General features: G+C 43.2%; 1 pseudogene; it reads left to right on the forward strand.

Moving 5' to 3' along the window:
• The first annotated feature begins 603 nt into the window (after positions 1 to 603).
• Positions 604 to 2,692, forward strand: LOC147015532 (uncharacterized; annotated as a pseudogene).
• The last annotated feature ends 3,941 nt before the right edge of the window (positions 2,693 to 6,633 follow it).

Here is a 6,633-nt window from a genome sequence, read left to right on the forward strand (position 1 = left end):
ACAAAGTGATGAAAATCAAGTTGACAGTAACAGAAAAAATGAGAAACCTACTTTCAGATGCTGTTGGGACTGACGAGCTGATCAATATTTCTACAGGAGAAACACTTACCTCACCGGAACTGTTAGAAGCAAAGCAACGTGGGGGTAGAGTCAATAAAACTTGCCAGTTCTACCAATGCTGACAAAATCAGTGTGTCCAAGATAACAACATTTGCAACACAGCAGAAAAAAGGAAGTATGAAGCAAGAAAGGGTCAAACAAGTACTATCTGAGGAAAGTGGAGTCACAAGGGCCCTTTGTTTCACTCACGATCTAAGTGATGAAGCAAGGATTGATGTGTTCAGTTATGAATGGCTGGAATACCCGCCATCTCTGTTTGAACCAGACAGGGATGAATATACCATGTGGAAAGGAACCAAATCAGACTTTATAGTGACACTACAGGATAAGGTTTCTGATTCATGGGTGCCTTTGAAGGAATTGACCATCAGTTGTGCATCACAGTTAGTTTATCTTATTGATGCGATGGCATTCATCCAACGTTTTCAGACTCTAGGTGCGAGTACATTCGGGTAACTTCAAGAGAGGTACAAGAGTAAAATCATGAGTATGAAACCTGTAAACCGTCTGGAGGTACACTTCATTGGTGACAGGTATGACTTTGGCCTGCAGAGGCTAAAGGGGGACGAACGCCACAGACGGGAAATGGATGTGAGCTCACCTGAGTATGTTCCTGCGGACACTCTGGCCATTCCTGCATGGAAAGGATTCCTGTCAAACCCATGTAACAAGGAAAATCTACTGTCATATCTCTCAGCTTGTTGGTCAATTGCCTCTTCGCCTGATGGCTTCAGTCTGGTACTAGGAATTTCACCAGATGCGACACGTGTCACAAAGAATGGAGCAACTGCCATTCGTGAGCTGCACTGTCCTTCCCATGAGGAGGCAGACACTAGAATTTTTGCACATATAGCGAACTGTCCAGATGAAAGTGTTGTGATCATTCAGGAGACTGACACGGACATTATACTGCCAGCGTTGTACCATTTTCCCAGGCTAATGAATATCAAACAGCTATGGGTGGAAAAAAATGACCTCTTCCTCCCGGTTCATGACTTGGTGAAGTCACTGGGTGAAGCTGTGGATAAGGACCCTTTGCAGTTAATTGACACCTTGCTCACTTGTTACGTCTTGTCAGGCTGCAATTCAGTCAACTATCCATTCAGACAGGGCAAAAAGAAGGCAGCAACAGTTGCACTACAACATGTAGGCAAAATGCCAGCATTTTCGAGTTTTGTCCTCACTGATTCGGGCCAGAATGATGAGTTGACCAGTGAAGCTCGCAGCTTTTTTGTGATCTTTATGGCAGAGCAGACGATACGTCCTTAGATAAACTCCGTGCTCATTTATTTGCTTCCAGCAAAAGGGATCTGCAATCTCTGCCTCCAACTGAAGACACGTTTCACTGTCACGTTCTAAGGTCTCTTTGCCAGATCAGCCTGTACAAACAGGCCACACTTGCCAACCCAGTCCTTCTTCCACCTGATAAATCTGGTTGGTATGTGGAAGACGACAGGTTGCTTCCAATCATGAAGAAAAAGTCATCAAAACTTGCCATTGCGAAATTGTCTTTCTGCAAATGCAAGAAAACGCCGAGCTGTCTGAGGAACTGCTCATGTGAAAAAGCGGGTGTGCCATGCATCACAGCATGCGCCTGCAATGGGGACCAAGATAAGTGTGGACGGTTAATGGGTGAAGACAGTGATGGTGATGAATAAACTTTTCATCCTCAGTTTACCATGTGTCGTACTCCATAACGTAGTACTTTTTCGTGGCTGAGAGTGAATCAGACTTTGCAAGTACATGTATGATGTACAGAATTTCCAGCTACTCTTAGCCCAGACTTTATAAAATCCATTCCATGGTTAGTATAAGAGTTAGTGTCTATTCCCTACAGTCAGGAGTCCATGACTATCTCACAAATTTGCAGGGAATACATGGATGCGAATAGCAATCACACTTCTGCCACAACTGTATCATAGTTACAACACAGTAATTGCCGGACACTTACATGCCCCCCCCCCCCCGAAGTTGGGGCTCATGCTGTATGGAATAGACAATGACTGTAACATTGTTTTACCAATGCATTCATATGTTTAGATATTGTGCTGTACAAAGTTTTAGGTCACATTATCAATTACTGTGAACAAATATTATGGTATCCAAAACCAAGATTTTGGGTTTTCGGTTGCCGTTTTTTCCGCAAATAGCTTAAGAAATAGCACTAAATAGAGTGGCAAGATGCTATTTAATTCTAACCTTCCTTTATCAAAACCATCAGAGGCATGTATAGGACATAATTATGTCAAGGGTTTTCATAATAAAATTCTCATAGCAATAAAATTATGACTTGTTAATGTAAGGCCTAGATTTTCAGCATGACCTACTTTCTGTGACCTTTTGACCTCCCCTGAACCCTGAGGTCATCCAATAAAATTTTGTTATACATCATTTGAAAGCTGACATTCTACCAAAAAGAATGAGTGGTACTTTGTTACTGTGAGATGCAGGGTTCAAGAGATACAGGGATTTGCATTTCCCCGACCCCTAGTTTTTTTCGATATTGGGATTTGCCGGCTGAATTAAAAAAAATCGTCCCTGGAGAAGTTGCGCAATCCGATCCAACTTGCCAAAGTCACTTTTCTGGTGTCTTAGACCCCCACAAACATGATTCAAGTGTCAAAAAATTTACAGCAGGGGTGTCACATCAAAAGTGTTGTTTTGCACATTTTTGGCCCTTGGATCCCAGGCTACAGGAGTTTGAATGACTGAACCTCCTCAAGAGGGTTGTTAAGAAAGTAGATGAAGGGTTTGCCAGATGGTCCTTTCGGAGAGAGAAAGAGAAAGAGAAAGAGAAAGAGAAAGAGAAAGAGAAAGAGTGCGATTTGTCAAGATTGAAAGACATATTACAAGTGTTTGACCAGCTTGTGATGTTTTTTTAAGGTCCGCAGAGAGGGAAGACGCTGCAGCCTGCCTGTCTAAAGGATGAAGGATGTCATGGCAGAGCCTGTATATATCAGCAAATGGATAGTTTTTTTTTTCTTCTTCCAGTTAGAGAGATCATTGATGAAAACAAGGAATAGGACTGGGCCCAGAACACTGCCTTAGGGCAATGACCTTTTCAAGAGGGAATTGAGGCTTTTTTAGGCTGGAAGCAGGTAGACATGCTGTTGATGGAGGAACTGTTGCTGATGGCATGGTGGATGGGCACAAGCAACAAAGGGTGGTTACAGGAGGAGGGGAAATGTTAAGAATATTCTGTACCAATGCCAGGAGTTTATGTAATAATATTTAAGAGCTTGAGGCTAAAGTAAATAGTGAGGAGTACGATATAGCTGCAGTGAGGCTTGGTTTAAGTAGTTAGATGGGAGGACTGTAAAGGGGATGTCACACTTTGACGTTTTAGCCAGCGTATGGCAAGGTATCAAAATGTATGTAAAACGCTGGCGTACGCTGAACTATTGATGTTTTTTTTAAGTTCTGGGCGTATAATAACGTGTTGGACGTATGCATAACGTGTTAGTAACGTACACAGAACGTTTCAATCCATCCATCCATCCATTGGGACCACACTCTGTGCAGAGCGTTGGTGCTGCCGAAGCAGTCTCCTTGGCTATTGGGTACAATCCTGGACGGGTCGCCACTCCGACACAGTATACCAGCATGCTGGCACTCATTTTGCCGACCTCGGAAGGATGACAGGCAGAGTCAACCCCACCTGGTATTAATTCAACAGCTGAGCAGGATTTGAACTCAGGATCCGAGGATTCAAAGCCCTCCTCCCTCACCATTAAGCCAACACCAGGCACGTTTCAATTACATATAGATAACTTATACGAATGAATGCTGAGCGTGTTGTCGGCTTTCACAACCTATGCCCAACAATAGTCTAACTTATGCATAGCGCGCGGCAGCGTATCGCCGACGATCATGTGGCATAGGATATTAATAGGTTGCGGCTCGACGATTCAAATCATAACTGCACGAGACATCGAAGTGTGAAACCGCTGTCACACCTTGACGTTTTAGCCAGCATATGCCGACGTATGAAAAATTTGCCGAACCAAGCTGGCACACGTCGAACACGTTATGGGTAAGTTTTGTATACGTTAAGAGCACGCTGACATACATCATAGTACGCTGGCAGACATCATAGTACGCTGGCATACGTCGTCATACGCCGAGTACGTCGAGAAATTTTCAGCATGTTGAAAATTTCTCGACGTACTCGGCGTATGACACACGTTCCGCATACGCTGGACATAAGTTGTAGGCACGTTACGTGATCGTTGACGCACGTCGACACACGTTACTTGTAAGTTACTCATAAGTCAAAACACGTCGAGGTAATGGTTAGCGTCAGTGTTCCAGACTCCCTGTTTTTTTTTTTTGTTTTTTTTCTTCGGTATGACGGTGATGTTGACACTTCGATTTCTAGTGTGGTTATGATTTAAATCGTTGAGCGTCAGCCTATTAATTATATTATATCATAACCGCACTAGAAATCGAAGTGTCAACATCATCGTCACGCCGAAGAAAAGAAAGAAAAAAAAAAACCAGGGAATCTGTAACACTGACGGTAACCATTACCTCGACGTGTTTCGACTTATGAGTAACGTACAAGTAACGTGTGTCGACGTGTGTCAACGATCGCGTAACGTGCCTACAAAACGTTACTCATAGGTTCGAAATAAGTTTCGGGTACACTAAACATTACCTCGACGTGTTTCAACTTATGAGTAACTTACAAGTAACGTGTGTCAACGATCGCGTAACGTGCCTACAAAACGTTACTCATAGGTTCGAAATAACTTTTGGGTACACTAAACATTACCTCGACGTGTTTCGACTTATGAGTAACTTACAAGTAACGTGTGTCAACGATCGCGTAACGTGCCTACAAAACGTTACTCATAGGTTCGAAATAAGTTTCGGGTACACTAAACATTACCTCGACGTGTTTCAACTTATGAGTAACTTACAAGTAACGTGTGTCAACGATCGCGTAACGTGCCTACAAAACGTTACTCATAGGTTCGAAATAAGTTTCGGGTACGCTAAACATTACCTCGACGTGTTTCGACTTATGAGTAACGTACAAGTAACGTGTGTCAACGTGTGTCAACGATCGCGTAATGTGCCTACAAAACGTTACTCATAGGTTCGAAATAAGTTTCGGGTACACTAAACATTACCTCGACGTGTTTCGACTTATGAGTAACTTACAAGTAACGTGTGTCAACGATCGCGTAACGTGCCTACAAAACGTTACTCATAGGTTCGAAATAAGTTTCGGGTACACTAAACATTACCTCGACGTGTTTCGACTTATGAGTAACTTACAAGTAACGTGTGTCGACGTGTGTCAACGATCGTGTAATGTGCCTACAACTTATGGCCAAGCGTATGCGGAACGTGTGAGTCATACGCTGGCATACGTCGAAAAATTTCAAACATGGAAAATTTGTCTAACACCTCGGCGTACTACGACGTATGCCAGCGTACAAAGACGTACGCCAGCGTACTACAAAAGAAAGCCAGCGTACTACGACGTATGCCAGCGTGCTCTTAACGTATACAAACTTACCCATAACGTATTCGACGTGTGCCAGTGTTTTAGCCAAATTTTGCATACGCCAGGCATGCGCTGGCTAAATCGTCAAGGTGTGACAGGGCCTTAAGGCTACAATATGTACAAGTGTGTAAGAAAAGGGGAAAGAGAAGGGTGCAGCAATCTGGGTAAAAGACAATATTGCATCAAGAAGAAGGCAATGACATTAAGGAGGAACCAATGCAGAGGATTCTGTGTGGATTGAAATTGGAGATTGAAAGAAGAGTAAGATACTTGTAGGATGTGTTTATTGGGCTCCTGATATGAGAGAAGAGCAGGAGGGGGCTTCATAAAGAATTCAGAAAGGCCTATGGAAAAGGTAGAGTGTTGATTGTGCAGGATTAAATTTGCCAGGGATAGATTGGGTCCAGGAAAGAGCAGAACCAAAGTTTTTTCTAAATCTATTCCAGGATTGCTTTTCAAACCAGTTTGTAGAAAAGGCCACAAGAGGGTGTGCGAGGCAGACAGTCTTTTTTAAAACCAGTTTGTAGAAAAGCCCATGAAAGTGTGTGTGTGTGTGTGTGTGTGTGTGTGTGTGTGTGTGTGTGTGTGTGTGTGTGTGTGTGTGTGTGTGTGTGTGTGTGTGTGTGTGTGTGTGTGTGTGTGTGTGTGTGTGTATGTGTGTGTGTGTGTGTGTGTGTGTGTGTGTGTGTGTGTGTGTGTATGTGTGTGTTGTGGGGGGGCAGATAGTCTTTTAAAGCAATTATCCCAATATGGTCATGGAGGTGGAGGTCAGAAAACCTCTGGGTTGACCACAACAGAGTGTGTGCAACGATATTGTTGAGATGTAGAGTTTGGGATAGTAGGGTAAGGCTGTTAGATTTCAGAAAGACAAATTGTGAAGGTATGAAAAGAGAGATAGGTGCTCTCAATTGGGAAATGCTAACGTGTGGACAGTCTGCATCAGAGAAATGCGAAACCTTCAAAGAGCAATTGCGGTGGGAACAGAGAAGGTATGTTCC

This window comes from Eptatretus burgeri, chromosome 12, assembly GCF_056783735.1.
Source record: "Eptatretus burgeri isolate ZD-2024b chromosome 12, Ebu_testis_v1, whole genome shotgun sequence".
In the NCBI taxonomy this organism is placed as follows: domain Eukaryota; kingdom Metazoa; phylum Chordata; class Myxini; order Myxiniformes; family Myxinidae; genus Eptatretus; species Eptatretus burgeri.